This window comes from Papaver somniferum, unplaced genomic scaffold, assembly GCF_003573695.1.
Source record: "Papaver somniferum cultivar HN1 unplaced genomic scaffold, ASM357369v1 unplaced-scaffold_19, whole genome shotgun sequence".
NCBI lineage: Eukaryota > Viridiplantae > Streptophyta > Magnoliopsida > Ranunculales > Papaveraceae > Papaver > Papaver somniferum.
Window position 1 is genome coordinate 9684349 of NW_020628818.1, and position 21250 is coordinate 9705598.

Below are 21250 nucleotides of genomic sequence, written 5' to 3' on the forward strand. Positions count from 1 at the left end.
AAACCCTCCGAATTGTTTTAAAAACCCACATCTTTTATACATTTTGAAAACCCTTTTTATGACGATCTATAAGAAAGGAAATCAACCACTTAACGAATGTGGAAATATGCTTAATTACCTCGTTATCCGTTCGACGTGCATCTAGCACCACTCTCACAGCATCCATAGAAACGTCTTCGGTCTTCAATCGGCGTCTTCATCTTCGTCTTCGGTCTTCAACTCTTGAACTTCGTAGAATCTTGAAAATGTGATTCTTTCCTCTAATTTCTTGTTGCTTGAAACTTCATCATGGATATTCCTTCTTTCCATTGGCTTTATTGAATGAATACAAAACCAAAAACGAACTAAAATATAGTACAACACATTTTTCTTATCTTTTTTTTTCTTTTTTCTTTTTTGACAAGAAAAATAAAAAAAAATACAAAATGAAAACAAAAAAAACTAAAATAATGAACCTAACACAATTTTCTCTTGTCTATTTTTTTTCCCTTTGATTTTTTTTTTTAAGACAAGAGAAAATGAAATACAAATAAAGATAAAATAAAAAATGCAAGTACAAAGGCCATGGTGTAAGTACCTTACTGCTGGATTCTTCACAACTTGTATGTATTGATATCATAAACTTTTCGAACTCTCATCCTTGATAATCTTCGCTCTTGTACATAAAGTCTTCAAATTGTAAAAATTCTGCTCCTTGTCTTGTTGCTTTACTTGAATCTGAAATCTGCTCATTTCTGTACCGTTGCTTGTAAACCTTGAACGTCTTCAACTTTCCTTCGAATTTGTGATGCTCCTTTCGTTAATGATGATGGTGTTTCTATGGACCTGTTGGTGTAGAGAGAGATAAAGTGGATGGTGCTAACTGCGAACAAAATTACAAGTGGTATGTAAGTTAGCAATTCGATGTCACCATCATGGTTGATAAAATAGCACTCAAGAGATTAAAGTAGTGCTTCTATTGGTGGGAGGTTGGGTAGCTCACAATTCTACCGAGAGTTAACGTACGGTGACACACACTCTAAAAGCACATATTTAGACACGTACAAAGAATTGAAGGTCAGTGCCTCACATGATATAACATGGGTAGTCTCCACTATAGGGGATCACAATTCTACTACCGAATTCAGTCTGCACCTCATTGGCATGTAAGTTAGCAATTCGATGGCATGTAAGTGGTATGTAAGTTAGCAATTCGATGTCACCATCATGGTTGATAAAATAGCACTCAAGACATTAAAGTAGTGCTTCTATTGGTGGGAGGTTGGGTAGCTCACAATTCTACCGGGAGTTAACGTACGGTGACACACACTCTAAAAGCACATATTTAGACACGTACAAAGAATTGAAGGTCAGTGCCTCACATGATGTAACATGGGTAGTCTCCACTATAGGGGATCACAATTCTACTACCGAATTCACTGGCATGGTTAAATCCAACTTTAACTCTTATACAAGTAAGAAACCCGATCACGTTCTCTGTCATCTTTAAGTTCAGTCACTCTTGTGAGAATTTCGATGTAATCTTAGCGACATGTATACTATGTGACTCTAAACTAACTACAAGCTGGAGTTTTTCATACACTACTCACACAAAAGTTAAAAATTTATGAAAAATTTATAATGCAAATGCTTAACCACTCCCCTACATTTAAACTTTACATTGTCCTCAATGTAAATTGAATTGTCCAAAGAAAGTCAAGGTGGGAGATACTAACTGATAATGTGATAAGAAAAAGTAAATACAAGACAAGAAAAAAAAACTAAAAACAAGAAAAGAAACAAAAATAAAAATAAGACAAGAAATACTCATCGTATGGGTTGCCTCCCATGCAGAGCTTGGTTTAAAGTCGTCAGCCCAACTATCTCCTTTCATGCTAAGGCTCCTCCATAGGGAGTACTTCCACAAGGTTAACTCCTTCCACGACATTCGAAGAGAAGTTCTCATAATATGGTTTCAGCCGGTGCCCATTCACTTTAAGCTCATTTCCTGTAGCTAAACTACAAATTTCCATTGCACCATGAGAAAACACATTAGTCACAATAAAAGGTCCAATCCAACGTGAACTTAATTTACCCGGAAACAATTGCAAACGAGAATTAAACAAAAGCACTTTCTGCCCAATGCATAATTGTTTCTTTGTGATCATACTATCATGAAATGCTTTCGTCTTTTCTTTTTAAATCTGTGAGCTTTCAAATGCAGCATTGCGAATCTCTTCTAGCTCTTGAAGTTGCAACTTCCTTTGCTTTCCAGCACCATCCAACTCCATATTGCATTGCTTAATATCCCAAAACGCCTTATGCTCAATTTCCACGGGTAAGTGACAAGGTTTACCATAAACAAGCCTAAAGGGAGACATCCCAATTGGTGTCTTGTATGTGGTTCTATACACCCACAAAGCATCATTGAGTCGCAAACTCCAATCCTTCCTTGTTGGATTCACCGTCTTCTCTAGAATGGACTCCACCTCTCGGTTGGAAACCTCGGCTTGTCCATTTGTTTGTGGATGGTAAGGTGTTGCAATCCTATGCGACACATTGTATTTCCTTAACAAGCTTTGCAAGAACCTGTTTTTGAAGTGTGAACCTCCATCGCTAATTATATCCCTTGGAACGCCAAACCTTGCAAAAATATTTTCTTGCACAAAATCTGAAACAACTTTAGAATTATTAGTTGGGGTGGCCTTAGCTTCCACCCATTTCGAGACATAATCCACAACAAGCAAGATATAATAATTCCCACTAGAATTGACAAAAGGGCCCATAAAATCAATTCTCCATACATCAAAAACCTCAACAAATTGAATAATAGTTCGTGGCATATAATTTCGAGTACCTAGATTGCCTGTTCTTTGGCACCTATCACATGTAGTACAAAATGCATGTGCATCCTTAAACAAAGTTGGCCAATAGAAACCACATTCTAGTACCTTGAGAGCGGTTCTGTTACTCCCAAAGTGTCTTTCACAAGCATAAGAATGACAAAAAGATAAGATGGAATTAAATTCAGATTCGGGAACACGCCTTCGTATTACTTGGTCACTACAATGTTTCCATAGGTATAGATCATCCCATATGTATTGGTTTCCTAACTTCTTAAGTTTGTCCTCTCAGCACGAGACAAGTTCTTTGGGATTTTTTTAGACACTAAGTAATTAACAATATCAGCGTACCATGGTTCTCCAAAGACAATTGAGAATAGTTGTTCATCCGGGAAACTTTCACGCAATAGGATAGTTTTCTTGCCCACAGCAAGACGGCTCAAGTGATCCGCAACGGTGCTCTCAATTCCTTTCTTGTCTTTGATCTCTATGTCAAACTCTTGCAAGAGTAAAATCCATCGTATGAGCCTCGATTTCGCATATTTTTTTGTAAGCAAGTACCTAAGCGTTGAATGATCGGAAAAGACAACAACTTTTGTACCAATTAGATAAGAGCGAAACCTTTCCAAAGCAAAAACAATGACTAACAACTCTTTTTCAGTGGTTGTGTAGTTTTGTTGGGCCTCATTTAACGTTCTAGAAGCATAATAAATGGCATGAGGTAACTTCCCCACACGTTTCCCAAGCACCGCACCAACCGCATAGTTACTTGCATCACACATGAGCTCAAAAGGCTTGCTCCAATCCGGTGGTTTAATGATAGGGACTGAAATCAAAAGTTCTTTCAAACGATTGAATGCCACCATACACTTTTCATCAAAGTTAAAAACCACGTCTTTTTGCAATAAGTTTCAAAGTGGTGATGCTATCTTGGAAAAGCCCTTGATGAATCCACGATGAAAACTTGGTTACCAAGGAAAGGGCGTATCTCCCTCACCGTAGTGGGAGGGGTTAAAGCACGAATAAGGTTTATCTTAGATTTATCGACTTTCAAGCCTTTCGAAGATATTATATGGCCTAAAACTATACCATAAGTTACCATAAAATGGCACTTCTCCCAATTCAGCACAAGGTTTGTTTCAACACATCGTTCAAGGATTAATGACAAGTTGTTCAAGCAAAGGTCAAAGGAATCACCAAAGACACTAAAGTCATCCATAAACACTTCAATGATCTTTTCAACATACTCGGAAAAGATACTTACCATACACCTTTGAAAGGTAGCTGGAGCATTGCACGAGCCAAAAGGCATCCTTCTATAAGCAAAAGTACCGAAAGGACAAGTGAAAGTACTTTTCTCTTGATCTTACGGTGCTATCACAATCTGGTTGTACCCTGAATAACCATCAAGGAAACAATAGTAAGAGTGTCTAGATAAACGTTCAAGCATTTGGTCAATAAAAGGTAATGGAAAGTGATCCTTCCTAGTGGTGGCATTCAATTTCCTGTAATCAATACAAACTCTCCAACCGGTTTGCACACGAGTTGGGACAAGTTCGTTCTTATCATTCTCCACCACCATCACACCTGGTTTTTTGGTACTACTTATATCGGGCTTACCCACTTGCTATCGGATATGGGGTAGATAACACCCACTTCCAAAAGCTTGAGTATTTCCTTTTTCACAACTTCCATCATGGGAGGGTTCAAACGACGTTGCGCTTCCCTTGTAGTCTTTGCATCATCTTCCAAACGGATCTTGTGCATGCAAACGACAGGGCTTATACCCTTGATATCGGCGATTTTCCATCCTATTGCCATTTTGTACGTCCTTAGCACCCTTAGAAGTTTTTGCTCCTGTAATTCACTAAGCTCGTTAGAAACAATCACAGTTAAATCTTCCTTGTCACCCAAGTACAAGTACTTTAAGTGACTTGGAAGAGGTTTCAATTACAACTTTGGAGAGTTAACAATAGAAGGCACAAGTTTTTCATCACTGCAAGGTAAAGAAGCATATGAAATATTCTTAAGTGCAGATTTTTCCGGTAATGAGTCAAGAGAACCAATGGTTTCTTTTATCTCATCACCATACTCCAAACCATCATCCATATGTGTAGTGATCACGGTTTCTAAAGTATCAGCGTCATTCAACTCAAACATTTGTTGCGCCAATGTGTCCATCACATCAATGGAGAAACAAGAGTTGACATCACTAGAATATCTCATCGTCTCTAAAATGTTGAAACATATTATTTCTCCATCAAAATCCATAGTCAGCGTTCTCTTGTCCACATCAATAATGGTTTTCGCCGTTTTCAAGAAGGGACAGCTAAGTAGCAATGGAAGAGACGAGTCCGATGAACCTTCATCCATCTCCAAGACACAAAAATCTGCTGGAAAAACTAATTGATTAACCTGCACAAGAACATCCTCAACAATATCCATTGGGTAGACATTAAAACGATCGTCTAATTGCAACACAATTCCAGACTTCTTAAGAGGACCTAAATCAAGTGAATTATACATGGATGCTGGCATAACATTTACGGATGCACCTAAGTCCAACATAGCTTTATTAAATATAGTGTTACCAATCTTGACGGGATTGTCAAAGCTACCGAGATCCTTGCACTTAAGTGGGAGTTTGTGTTATAAGATTGCCGAAGCATTCTCCCCCACACTTAGCACTTCATTACCTTTGATACTTTGCTTATTGGTACACAAGTCCTTCAACACCTTTGCATACTTTGGCATTTTCTTTATAGCATCTATGAGCGGTATGTTCACATGAATCTTCCTGAGAACGTCTAAAATCTCCCTTTCTAGTTCCTCCATCTTAGACTTTGAAAATATGCGAGAGAAAGGTAAAGGAGGAACATAAGTAGAAATAGGAGTTTTAAAGTTAGGAATAGGTTCCTCGGGTGTTTGGGGAATTTTATCCCTCTTTTCCTCCAAAACCGGCTCCATGGGGACATCTTCTTTACCCAAATCAGCAACTTCGGGTTGCACAAGTTGTGTACCACTTCTCAATGTAATAGCATTGACACCCTCTTTTGGGTTAATAAGGGAGTTTCCCACTATTTTGTGCTTTCAATTTATTTATCTCACTCGCCATGGTACCCATTTGTGTCTGCAACTTTTTGATAGCACTCTTGGTATCTTGTTGGCTTTCTTGAAACATGATACCAATGCCCTTCATCATTGCTTGAAGCTTTTTATCGAAACTGGAATCTTGACTTTGTGTTGGTTGTTGTTACTGCGGTCGATGGAATTGTTGTTGTTGTGGTTTGAATCCACTCGGACGGTTGAAATTAGGTTGTTGAACCGTAACTTGGTTGTTGGCATAGCTAAAATTGGGTTGATCTCCCGGATTGTATGTATTAGAGTAGGGATCATACCGTCTTTGCTGATTTGGAAAGATCGCTCTAGCTTGCTCCAACTCGTCATCATATGAAGGTATAATAACTGCAGCCATCTTTTGCACCATTCTTTCTATTCTACCCATCCTTTGATCAAGGTGTGATGATGAATCAGAAACTTCATGCACTCACTTAACCATTGGTTCATCTCTAGTGTAAAATTGTTGCGAGTTTGCTGCCATACTTTCAATCAACTCGGTAGCTTGGTCCACTGTCTTGTTCACTAGTGCACCACCACCCGCGGCGTCAAGAAGAGGTCTATCACTTGATTGAAGACCTTCGTAGAAGTATTGGAGTATCATAACATCACTGAGTTGGTGGTGTGGACAGCTTGCCACCAATCTCTTATATCGCTCCCAACACTCATACAATGATTCCCCCACATGTTGCTTCATTCCGCAAATCTCCTTAGCATTACCCGCCAAATAGAACGGGAAAGCTTTCAACATTGCACCATCCGCATTAGTCTCCGGTGGAAGCATGGCCTTGACTATGGTATGGAAGTCCATAAGATGCTTGTTTGGATCTTCATTCACCATGCCATGAAACTTTGGTAACTCTATAATCAACCCTGGCTTGATCTCGACGGTTGAGTTTGTTTTAATACACCATTGTTGTGTATCCAACTCGTGAGAAGCCAAGTCTTTTAGTGTATGATCACCCATTGCTTCTTCTTCTTGTTCAAAAGGTGGTTCTTGTTCAACCGAGATCTCTTGTTCTAGAACTTCTTCTTCTAGTTGTAACTCTTCTTCCACTTCTAACTATTGTTCTTCCGTCTCGTCAAGTCTTTCTTGGAGGATTGTTCCTTCCCGAGTAGTTATCCCGCACCTTGGATTGTTCCAATTCTTGGGAGCCAGGGATTAGTACCTGAAAAACAATTCTCACAACCAAGTAAGAAATACGAAATAAGAAATAAAAATCAAATATGAAAGCAGAAACGATGATAAGAAATTAAAAACTTAATAACTAGGCATATGCCTCTCCGGCAGCGGCGCCAAAATTTGATCGTTGTCGTATGCGTCAAAAATAATTTCACTTTTCTATAGTATATGATAAGAAAGAGTTCGTTTCCACAGAGAGGCAATTGTATTTATTATGTATTTAATCTCCTAAAGTAACCAATTGGGGGGATTTCAGATTTTTATGTAATCAATAAAAGTAAATCAAAAGCAAAGTAACTTGGAGAAATAATCAATGAGAGAAAGATATTGGTCAAGGAATTCATCTTCAATCTTAAACATGTGCTTGTATACATGATTAAAATTACAATTTAATCTCTTTATCATCAAAAGCCTAGAGTATTAAGAGAGCAAGATAATCTATTAATTTCCTGAGTTCTTCAACACACACATTAGAGCTGTGTATGTGAATTCTACCTAAAGAATAACCTAACGCCTTGCGCTAATTAATTTCAATTCCTAGGAGCATTAAGTTGGGAAATAGGCTAATCAATGCAATTGTTATACATTGTGCATGACAATTCGAACAATGGTAAAACTCTACATATGATTACAAGAGTGTATCACTACAAACCGTAATCATATCATGCTACTTGTATTTGGGGTTATCACTCGATGAAAACCCTAAAATAGCTATGGACACGGATGCAAGTTGAATTGATTGGCCACTCAACTAAAAAATCATCAAAATCCTATCACAATACTTCAATCATGTGATCATAAAAATAGTAGAGATTGAGACGATAATCAAGAGAGAAAACTAATACATAACACAAGCACAAGTTGTAGAAATAAGACTACATCCTTAATCAATAGTATTAAATTAGCTACTCATAGCTATGGAGTTCATCATAAATATATTATAATGAATAAAGAAGAAGAACATAAGCAAACCCTAGTAGAATAGTCGCTTTCCTCCAAAGCTCCAAGTAAAAATACGTGATATTCCAAAAGTTGTAGAAGTCTTCTTTTATAATCCTTTGCTTTCCAAAACTAGGTCAAGTCTTCAAAGAGTCTAATAGAGAAGTCCATCAAGCCCATGTGTGAGGAATACCCATGTGAAAATCTCTGTCCAAAAGTAATCTCCGGAGACCCAGAATTGACTGAGTTGACTAGTTTGACCGATGACCCGTTTGATTTTACCAGTCACCTGAAGCTGATTTATGGTTACTTCCCGTCCAACTTCCGGCTACTTTTCTGAGTCCCCGGCAACGGTGCCAAAATTTGATCGCTGTCCTATGCGTCAAAAATAATTTCACTTTTCTATAGTATATGATAAGAAAGAGTTCGTTTCCACAGAGGGGCAATTGTAGTTATTATGTATTTAATCTCCTAAAGTAACCAATTGGGGGGATTTCAGATTTTTATGTAAGCAATAAAAGTAAATCAAAATCAAAGTAACTTGGAGAAATAATCAATGAGAGAAAGATATTGGTCAAGGAATTCATCTTCAATCTTAAACATGTGCTTGCATACATGATTAGAATTACAATTTAATCTCTTTATCATCAAAAGCCTAGAGTATCAAGAGAGCAAGATAATCCATTAATTTCATGAGTTCTTCAACACACACATTAGATTTGCGTATATGAATTCTACCTAAGTAATAACCTAACGCCTTGCGCTAATTAAGTTCAATTCCTAGGAGAATTAAGTTGGGAAATAGGCTAATCAATGCAATTGTCATACATTGCGCATGACAATTCGAACAATGGTCAAACTCTACATATGATTAGAGTGTATCACTACAAACCGTAATCATATCATGCTACTTGTATTTGGGGTTATCGCTCGATGAAAACCCTAAAATAGCTATGGACACTGATGCAAGTTGAATTGATTGGCCACTCAACTAAACAAACATCTAAATCCTATCACTATACATCAATCATGTGATCATAAAAACAGTAGAGATTTAAACGATAATCAAGAGAGAAAACTAATACATAACACAAGCACAAGTTGTAGAAATATGACTATATCATTAACCAATAGTATTAAATTAGCTACTCATAGCTATGGAGTTCATCACAAATATATTAAAATGAATAAAGAAGAAGAACATAAGCAAACCCTAGTAGAATAGACGCTTTCCTCCAAAGCTCAAGTAAAAATACGTGATATTCCAAAAGTTGTAGAAGTCTTCTTTTATAATCCTTTGCTTTCTAAAACTAGGTCAAGTCTTCAAAGAGTCCAACAGAGAAGTCCATCAAACCCATGTGTGAGGAATACCCATGTGAAAATCTCTGTCCAAAAGTAGTCGCGGGAGACCCAGAAAAGTAGTCGGAAGTTGGTCGGGAAGTAACCAGAAATCAGCTTCAGGTGACTGGTAAAATCAAACCGGTCATCGGTCAAACTGTTCAACTCAGTCAAAGTGACTGAGTCAGGATCTGAATTATGTGAGTCAGGTACTGAGTCATATGCTAACTCAGCTGACTTAGTTACCTAAGCCATCTTGCACTGCACTGTTCATTCATACACCATCTTAACGCTTCATTCTTGCAACCCTTCAACAACATATCCTGTCTTCCATCACTTCTACCCATTTCAGTTCAATTTCTCCTCAAAAAAACACCAAAACCATCACTGTGCAATTACCTATCATCTTCATCTCTTCTCTTGACTGCAACAGTCTTCATAACTTGCACTCCAAACTGCTCATCTGTAGATGCACAATTCCACAAGACTCCATGACTTGCAACTTCTTCAGTTCTCACCATTCCTCGTGTGTGTAGTAACTGGTGGTCAGTTCCCCTCTCCATGGTTCCTATTCACAATTCCACCATTTCTCACTGAATACCAGAGGCACTGCAATTGCAGCTTCTTTTCTTGGTTCATGTATACCTTCACACAACCATTCCCTGTAACGTTCCTAAGCATACAACTAATGCTTCATTTCATCTCATCCTTTATCATACTCTGCTTCGTGCACTGCACAAAACAACTTCACCATTGCAGCCACCATTTCTTCCATTTCCTTGACTATAACACAGACTCAACCTTCACCTCTGCACATTCCCTGGCACTTTACATAACTTGCATCTCAACTCCATATATTCATCTATCTCAGTTCATCAAGAAACCACCAACAATCAACCACTGCACCCATTTCTGCAACTCCTGCAATTGCTCATCAATTCTTCCTCCATCCAACTTCAGTTCATCCAGATGCTTGCACTCTCAGTTCAAGACTAATCTCAACTCCACAGGTCCAATTTCTCAGTTGTATCTTCTCCATTATGGCAGCAACATCACTATCAGTTTCTGCTTCAAACAACAATATCATTCATTCTTGTAAAATCAATCCTTGATATCCCATTAATTAACCAGCAGCTCAATTTTAACCAGCAACTCATTTCCCATTCACTTTGTTCATCCTTGATATCACAGCTTCAAACCCTAATTCATCTTCTCAATTATAACAGCCTCAGATCCCCTTTCTAGATTCGAACAGCACCAGCTCCATCTCACCACAGCAACAGTATCAACCTCAAACCCATATCAGCTCTATCCCCAATTTCATCGTTCTTCATCTCTTGATTTCAAATCTCAATTTTTACATCAGCAAACTCCAATTTCTTCTGGTTCTTCAAAACTTCCACCAGAGAATCAAACCCATCTCGAATTCATCTTCAGATCTCCTCCACTGATCCCTGTAATCCTTCTATAATCGATTTGCTTATCACCATTATTCTTCAATTGAATCAACCATTAACGCTTGATTTCAGAACCTAATTATCAGCACAATCAACACATCCCCATGAAAATCTTCTCTTCAGTTCATGAACCAGCAGAAACTCTTGATATTTCATCACCTGATTGTCTAATTGGTTTACTGCTCCATTTCGATTTCAGCTTTATCGCCATGAAATTCAGCAGCCAAATTGCTGCCTCTCTTTCCTCTCTTTCTCAGACAAACCAAATGATTAAGAAGAGAGTGTTTCTCCATTTAGGGTTATAAGGGGAATGGGTGGATAATTTACACCCACAAATCAGGATAAGGGCCACCAACTGAAATAACAACCCCTTAATGATTTCGTTTCCGCTGTCAGTCCTACGAGACTGACAGTTCAACTCAACTCAGTTAACAAATTCCGCAACTCTGCTATGCTTCAAAAGCTCGCAGCTTCTTCATATGAAGTAGGAATGGCCTCATTCTTTCACAGTTGGCTTCATCTTTTCGTCCTCTTCAAGTTGATGGGAAGAAATCCAAGATTTGAGCGAGTTCTGCTTCTTTATGCTCCAGTGACTCCAAAACACCTAATAACTCAAAAGTAAACATAAGATACATAATTTACAAGAAAAGTAGCAAAGAAAGCATAAACAATAGATAAATATTAAGGTGTGTATGACACCTATCACTTGAGTAAGAATTGAATCGAGAAAGAGAGATATAACTCTTTGATATACTTTATTAAGATTGAGTCTATTTGATTCTCTTGAAAGTATATTGGAGTTAGTCCATACATATTGCTAATCGAAATATTGGGTGTGGTTGTTGTACCCCCTCTCTTTTAGTGTACTTTATCTTAAGATTCACGTTCGTTGGCCAGATTGGTTGTAGGCGCAGGATACTGAGGAAACTAGGTAATTAGATATAATTTACTTAGTCTCAACTATACGAAGTTGATAGTGGTCTTTGTATAACAGATTAATTCTGAGAGTATTCAAAACTGGACTAGGTCCCACGGGTTTTTTGCATCTGCAGTTTCTTCGTTAACAAAATCTTGTTGTGTCTTTACTTTTACTTTCCACAATTATAATTATTGTTTTAGTTATAATTAAAGTAAATACACTATACGTTAATCCAAAACACTTGGGTTCATCCCTATAGTTTAAAGTTCATCCTTATATTACATACAAAGTGCATACCTTGTGGTTGCTACCTTCTTAACAGTTCTTCTCTATATTAGATCATGCAAGGTATCAGACTTATAGGTTGACATCGAAAAGATTGTGGTGTACTTGGTAACTTCGTCATTTGAATTGGTATTAGACAGGCAAACACGAAAAGATCTAACAATCTGTGTTTGGTGCGATCCAACCTATAATAGGATGAGTTCGAGTTCAGTTAACGTATCGGCAAGATATGATGGTTCAAACTATCTGTGGAGGAAATCTGCTATGAGATCTTTACTTCTATCATGCGACTTTAATACTTGGTTATTAGTCATTGATGGGTATGATCGTCCGAAAGTAGAAAATTCAGAAACTGAGTTTAAACGGTTAGTCGCATACCCAAGTGAAGAAAATGCTCTTGCAAAGAAGAATTCAGATGGCTTGAATGCTATAGTTCATGTTATAAGCAGAGATGTTCAGTATCATGTGTATACATGTCAAACTTCCTAAGAAGCTTGGAATAATCTTCAGACTGTATTCGAAGATGACACTTCAAAAAAGGAAGCTAGACTTCAAACCCTCATTTATGATTGGGAAAACCTTCGTATGTATGATAACGATACTTTTGAAGAGTTTCATATTAAGCTCTCTGAGATAATCAGTGCTTCTTTCTCCCTTGGAAAGACTATTTCTGAAAAGTATATTAGGTGCAAGATTCTCAGGTCATTACCATCCATACACGGGTCTAAGAATCATGCTATCATCGAAGCTAATGATCTTTCTTCGTAATAAAAAAGCACACTTGTATGGAAATTAATTATTTTAATCATTAGTCTATGTCTAATAGGGAATAAGACACAAGCACGACATTCAAATCCAATCAAATTCCATTGACTTCAAGTCCTGACAACTCCAATAATCAAGTAGCCATAAATGATGATGAAGAAGATGCATTAAATCACCATCTCTTGTTACTTAACAATTTAAAATATATTGAGACAATAAAAGAGAAGTCATATTGTATTTGTCAAGGATCATCTCCTACCACCAAAATGAAATATTCATGCGACGATAATGATAATATTCCTTAATGCTATAAATGTCAAGGCTTTGGTCATATCTTTCCACATTGTCCTACTAAGGATATTTGATGGAAAAGGAATACATACACTGCAATTCTTGACTATTCTCCTGATGAGAATAATCAAGACTATAAGTCAGAATATGTTGCATCCATTGCAGAAATTGACAATCATGATCAACTGTCAGCATTGGATATACAAGATGAGTTTTTCTCCCCGAGTACGTATTTTACAAAAACTTCTTTGTCAAGACAAGAAGATTAAATCCTTGGGATCTGATATCGTAAAAATAATGTCTTTGGTTGAAAAAATACGCCTGGGCTATTTTAGTTACAAGGAAGAGTTGAATAAAAGACTTGTAAAATCCGAACTATCTCATGATTCTGAAAATAAACGTGCGTCTAAACTTATCAATCATGTTAATAGTTGTCATGATGAAATCGGGAAACTAAAAGTAAAAAATTTTAAACTGAGGAATACTCGTGAATACACCTTTATATCAACCCAATGTGTCTCTAATAATTCATAAAGGCACTCCAAGAAACGGTTGGATAACTTTACCAAACCTATGGGTTATAATCAGAATATGTCTGCACCCTATTTCCAGTGTAAACAATGGGGACATTAGAAGAAACTGTGTTTCAAGATGTCACAGAATTACAGATACAATTCATAAAAAGGCTTACATCGCTCATCCGAAAATACAAGACCAAAGTTTTCATCAATGTCCCAATCAAAGGTTAATACAACGAATCGAATGGGGTACATGGACAACTTGATTTCAGGATATCAAGATCTTTTCTAAAATCTAAGAAAATAACTAAAAAGCTCAGGGATAAAGAGTTTCTGGATTGAGAAATCTGTCAGAAAGCTAAATTTTCCAAAGAGAAGATACTCAACAATTGAAAATCTAAATCTCATAATAACTTAACCTAGTTATTGTGTTGATGTAGCCTTATCATTTGATTTCAACTGCGCACTTTTCAAACTCTCAAATTACTCTTACCTCACAACTCTTTGCATCTACCGGAAAGTCAATATCCACTTAAAACAGACTTGTTTTGGTAAGGATTGCGTCTACAGTAATTGAGGAACATGGGATCTCAGTAAATGATAAGAATAAAAAGGATGTAAATTCAATCATTGTGATTGACAATTATGATAGTTTCACCTATAATCTTTGACAATTAAGAGAGGTAGTTTGTACCATTGAAGTTTACATAAATGATAAACTCACTGTGGGTGAATTGAAAAAGAAAAATCCTATATGGATACTCATATCCCCTGGACCATGTACCCCGCAAGATTCAAGAATACCTTTGCAAACTGTTCTGGAATTTGGACCCGTTGTGCCTCTATTTGTTGTTTGTATGGGATTGCAATGCATTGGGAAAGCATTTGGAGGAAAAATTATCCGCGCGCCGTCTGGATTCATGCACGGTAAGAGCTATGTTGTGTTTTATGATGAAAAAGGGAGGACGTTTTGTTAGAGCATTGCTCGGTCGAACTCACAAGATTTGTTATCTCAATCTTGTTTTCAAATTTAGTTTATCAAAACTATATCTTGATTTATAGTTTTCATTTAGTCAAGTCTCGGATTAGGATTAAAAATATGTAGTTGAGTGTCAGACATCACCTGCGTTTTACCGTTTGAAGGAGAAGATCAACTGCATACATTTGGAAAACTTCATTGGTAAAAAGTATCTGAAAACTGAACCAACCTATTACTCAAGTTTTCACATTTATATCTATGAGACTAAGTTGCATGACTAAGTGGATATTAAAATGCACAGTAGAAATTTTGAGTCAAGTTTATCTTGTTAATTATTCTCGAAATACAAATGACTAAGATTAAAATAAATTGTTCAAAACTTGATGAATTTGGTTTAGAACAATTTCTTGTTTATGACGTAAATCATGATTCAAGTTAATCATTTGAAAATAGCCTGGAACAGTGATATGTGTCATTGATGTTATTCGGAAATATTTCAAATCGATTATTAGAGAGATATAAAATTAATGTAAATGTGGATATTGGACAATACAATACCCATTTCATGTACTGGCTTAACTGTTATAGGCCCGGAGCCGTAGAACACGTACTCAGTATACCGGCGTAGCTGTAGCTCGAAGATGACCTTTGGTACAAATACCCAATATGGATACCAAAAAGTTCTGTTGATTCGTGAACTCAGGAAGGTACACATACCGAGTATGGATACCAAAAGTTCTTGAATTGTTTTTTTCTTAAGGGCACAAATACCCGGTATATGTACTGTGACAAAAATAACTCACGAACTGGAAGTAAGTACACGAATTTACCCAGTCGAATATTTTCATATGCATCAAAATTATTTCTATGAGATAATTGATAAGCACGTAAGTGCAACACATTTTCACCCGTAACTACGTTAGCTGGGACTCATTTTATCACTAATAAACTTCTTTGTAGGTGTTTTTGGGAAATAAACATTTTTGGAAGATTCGCTCGAAAAGTTGTTAAAGGCATCCCACAAGATGGATAGGGGCACCTTAATTTATAAGGGGCACCTCAGTTGGGCACCTGCTATTTACACTCCACAGACGGATAGGGGGCGACCTTCTTCTTCCACATTTAAACAACAGAATTTGGCGGAAAATTTGGTAGCAACGAACCAAAATTAGGGTTGAATTTTTGGTCGTGATTTAAAGAGATTCAATCAATGGAATCGATTGTAATGGACATGTTTGGGCTGGCTTTCTATGCTCGATGGATTTGATACAGTTAGGCTAGATAAGCCGGGACAAGATTACAGAGAGTGAGAAGCTACGGTCTCTGCTAATGATAAATTTGGAAAGTTTCACTCAGATTTGGAAGTTGTTACACTTAAACAGGGTTGGTATGTGTTGTACAACTGGAGAAATAGGAAGATTTTCACGGGTTGTAGTGAAACAGGGGAAGCTCAACTGTAGATATTCTGGTTCTATGTTGGAAGAGATTTGGCCGGATTTTTTCCATGCTATGGATTAGTTTAACCCTGTTTTGTCTAAACAGGGAAGGTATGTGACTTGGATTGACTTAATAGGAAGATTTTCACGTAAAACAGGGAATGTAATATTATTGGATATTCTGTTTTAGTGAAGGTTATTATTTTGGGAAGATTTTGTGTGTTTACAGCGTGCCCCACCTTTGCTGAGACATGTCTGGAGTGTGCTGAGCTGCAAAGGATACGTGAAAATCATAAACAGAGAATAAAAAGGGAAGTTATCTTCGTGTAATGGCAGTGGAGAATAATAGATTAAAGAGAAAATATGCTGCATTAAACCAAGGAGATTTGGATGCTATTGAGTATAAAAAGGTAGTTGGGAAACATAGAAGAATCATCGAGAGTTTGGGTACGATGCAGATCTAAGAACAAAGCTGCAGAGTGAGTTTCAGCATCAGCAGGTGAAAGAGAAGAAGGAGAACAACAATTGACAGTCAAAGACAGTTGTTTATTGACTGTCACCTTTTCTTCCCTTTGCAACAATGCTTCAGTATAGTTCATTTGTGACACCTTTTAGGTGTTGCGAATCTCTGTTTTTGTTAATATTCATCTTTGTAAACACTTTTGAGCAATGAAATTAAATTTTGAGCGTGTTTCCAACATGATGAACTAAACCCAACACTGGGTCGATGGAGGAATCCGAATTTCATACATGGGTAAATTTATTTTATTCTTTTTATGACTTTTGCACTTATTTTAAATAGAATTATGATTATGATTTTGATTAATTAATTATTATTTTATTTGATGGGTCATGTTTGCTTAAATGTTTGATGACCCATGCTTACGATTTATAACTAATATTTTGAGAATCTACCTTGGCAAAATCAAAGTCGATGTTATTCTATTGAGCGATAATTGTTTAGTATGAATAATTGAACCTATGTTATGAATTCGGTGGAATCCTAGTCCCAGCAACTCTCACCTTTTTATATTATTTTTGTATATAATTATTTTTATTAAATATTTAAATTTAATCTTTACAAGTCTTTGACTTCGAATCTTACTACTACAACAATTAAAAATCACATCAATTTTTGGCGTCGGCGACGCAGACTTGTTTTTAGATTAGTTTTTAGGTTTATTTTTATTTTGTACAGTAATTTCATTTCATTTTAGATTTTCTTTTTCCTTTTTATGTGTTTCTTTTTGTATTTCTTTTCAGGGACTTTTTGAGGATGATGACTTCTTCTGAGGAGGCGTCACCTTAGATGACACTGGCAGAATATAAGCGTAGAAATTCAAATTATCAGACAACCTCATCTGAGATGATGCTTGGTGAATATATGCATAGGTAACGGTACGGAGTATTTGCTCCACAAATGGTAAGTGAAGAATCTCCTCTAATTATATATGAGAAGTATTACAAATACACACCACTTAGTTTGGAACAAAGATTGAGAATTCTGGAATGCCAAAAATTATTTGATGATGATGATTATCAGTCTTGTAGTGACTCTCTGTTCCAGACAGAATTTGTAGATGGCCATGTGGATGATTGTGTAGATGATTTTACTAATTCCATAGATGAATCTATCTCACAAGATAATTCACCCAACTTAGAGGTTGTTTCTAGACCCCTAGACTTCCAAAAGTTACCTAATCTGGGTTGAACCCCAAATTTTCAGGTTATTAGTGTATGGGGATCCTTTTTGTACATTCCAGTAGGTATATTTATTATTTTTATATATTTTCGTTTAATTTTTGCATTTCATGAATTTCCCATCTTAATTTTTGCGTTGGATGACTCAATTACATCGAGGACAATGTAATGTTTAAGTGTGGGGGAATGGATAGCTGTTTACTTTTCTTTTCAGTAATTTCCTTGCAAATCATGATCAGTTGTGTAGCGGGTCTTTTTTTCTTTCTTCTTGCATGTTATGACCAGCTGTGTAGCGGGTCCAAAAAAAATAATAAAAAATGACCAGATGTGTAACGGGTCTCTCTCCTCTTATTATATGACCAGCTGTGTAGTGGGTCTTGTTCTGTTTTGCTCGAGGACTAGCAAAATGTAAGTGTGGGGGAATTTGATAGCAAAATTGTAGGTCAAACCAATTGTATTATGGTTTAGATTCTCATAGAAGTTAGTGAATAATTAGTTTAGAATTATGTACATATAGTGGAATCCAACACTAGAGAAATACTGAGGTTAGTAATTGTGATAGATGTCGATTTCTTCTAGGAACTTATTGAGTAGCATTACATATATTTAGAACCATTACTCCATTGAACTATAAAGTTAGTGTGAGGAACTTAGACTTCACTATTTGTTAGAATATAATTCACCATAGTGAACTTAAATACAATCCTATTATGAAATAGGAATTAGTCTATTGAACCTAGAGCTACAAGTTATAGAATTTATCTGTAGAAAGCCATATAGAATTGTGTTTGATGTCATTTTGTTTCGAACTCATTCAAAATAAGCTGATTTTTGCGCGTTTGTAAGTATGCGTAGTACTTGCATTTAGTCGAGAGATAGTATTTTTTTATAAGGTGGGGAATTTTAAAGACCAGAAGGATGGTCTGATTTCGAGGACGAAAATGATATAAGGTGGGGAGAATGTAAGGACTCGCAAGCACGTCAACGCTATTTGACTGGTCTAGCAATGATCAAGAGACGAATTAACTGCTAATGACTCGACTAGCTAAGGTAAGTTTTAATTAATAGAAATTAAACTAACAACGATCTAAATACGAAAGTAGTATCATTGAATAGGTCTCGAAATGTTACGCGGAATGGACTACTCGAACGTCTCATTCGGATACCGGACAAAGAAGATATTTTCAGATATGATCTTTTTCTATCAAAACCGCTAGGCTGCCCTTGTCCTACCTGGGTGCCTTAATCCTTATCATTTGGCCTTATCACCACCAAAATGTGTCGAGAGAAAAAATGCTTTCTCATTTCTTCTTCTCCTTCTTCTCTGTTCCTCTTCTCCTTCTTTCTGTCGATCTCAGTTCAGAAGAACTGAGTCATTCTTTTGCAAGTTGTTCATAGAAAGTTAGTTGGATCGATGCATGAAGAAGATGATGTGATGTTGTAGTTGATTTAGTTGCGGGAGAAGAATGAACTGATGCTGCTGAGGATTGATATTTAGAGTTTGGTTTTGAGAACGAAGAATTAAGAAGAGCTGAGTACGATCGAGGAGTATATGATGGTAGTGATGTTGATTCAAGTAGTTGATTCAGATTTACAAGAAAAAGGTAAATTAGGGTTCATTAATTTGAATGTTAAATTGTTTCGAATGGATTGATGTTTCTTTAGGAAATTGCTTTATAGTGATTGATTAAAAGTGGGTTTGGTCTTAACTTAAGGTAGAGATGAGTATATTTTTAGTTTCATATAGAATTGGGGTTTTCCCTTGTTCTTCCCCAAATTCATAAGTTAGGGTTTCTTGTGAATTAGGGTGTCTGAATTGGTATTAGCAGATGAGAATGATGAATTGGTGAATTGGGATTGTTGTTGGTGTTTTGGAATTAGGATCCTGTGATCTGAAGATGGAGATGAACTGGTTATTGGATAGACAGATAAGATGATTGTGGGTTAATTGTTGTTGTTGAGCTGTGACTGTTGGAGGAGATACAATTATGTTGTTAGGGATGCAATTACAGATGACTTGAAGTTGAAGTTGTAAGTGGTGTTTGCAGTCATGGAGTGAACTGGTGGTGAAGGGGCTGCATAGTGAGTTACTATTTCAATTGAGGTGCAAAGAAGAATTAGAAGATGATATGAAGATTCTGTTGAGATGCTATGGCAGATAGTTCTGGAATTGTGAATATGAAGTGTAGTTGCTGCTTCAGAGAAGTTGTGGTGACTAGCTGAAGGTTGAAATACATGGGAGATGATTTTGGTTGCAGCTCAGATGTCTTTGAGCTGAACTGGCGATGCAATTGCTGGTTTGAGAAATTGTGTTGTGTTAGATGAATGAAGTATCACAGGTAAGATTGAATAGAACTACAAGTAGTTTAAATGAGGTTGTGGTTGTCTTATTGAACTGGTAGAAGGTTTGGAAGAATGTTTTTATGAACATATAAAGACTGGGTTGTGGTCTTGAGAGTATTTGAAGTTGAGTTGAGGGGTGTATTGGAATTAAAGATAGAAATGATGATAACAGTATGTGAACTAGAATTAGAATGTATAAAGATTGTACTGAATGTGTGACTGAAGTGATGTAATTGAAGTTAATCTGGTTGAAATGAATTAATGAAATGGAATTAGGTTGGGGGTTGTATTCTTGGCCTGTTTTTCTGTTGCATATTGTTTGTGCATTAGTGATCTTGGCCTGAGCAAGGGTTTTGTCCTGTACATAGGTTTTGTCATGTTAGTCATCCCAGTCAGTCTCTAACTGACTCTGTTATTAGATGACTCAGTCTATCCGACTGAGATGAACTGTGTTGACCCGCCTAATTACCTGGCTTGACATGAGTTGACTCACTGGAACAAGTTGGACCTTGACCTTGACATTAGACGTTGACTGTTAGTTGAACCTATTGACCATTAGTGACTGTTAGTTAATTTAGATGGACCAGACCTTAAGTTAATGGGCTTGTTTAATGGACCTGGGCTTAGAGTTAATTTTCCTATTTTGATGATTTGAACCTCTTATGGTTTGATTTAGCTTTTGGTTCCTTCTGTAAAGTTGTATATATTCATAAGACATATCCAATGTACTATAAAACCAATCAAATAGAATTAGTAAACCTTTAGATGTGTTAAATATAGATAATGAAAATGTATATGACCATAATTGGACTTAGAACCATTAGATAGTTCACTTTGCTTATAACTAGAGAATTGTATGAGATTGTGTTATGAGCCTTGTATGAGCCTTTTTGCTAATCTCTTAGAGTGCTTGTGTGATTAACAGTTACTATGTATTAACATTGATCGATTCAACGGATGATCATGTAGAATTCGGATCTCGAGGAAGGCGAGGCTTGTCATCTAATCAGGTGGGAACTCTGTAACCTTCTTGTAATCTTTTAGCATTCTTTCTATTGCGAGAATGATGAGTCTTTATTACTTTTATAATGATTATGTGTTTTACTATCTAAGTAAATGCTTGTATGTGTCTTGATGTGCGTGTAATATGCGTTGTA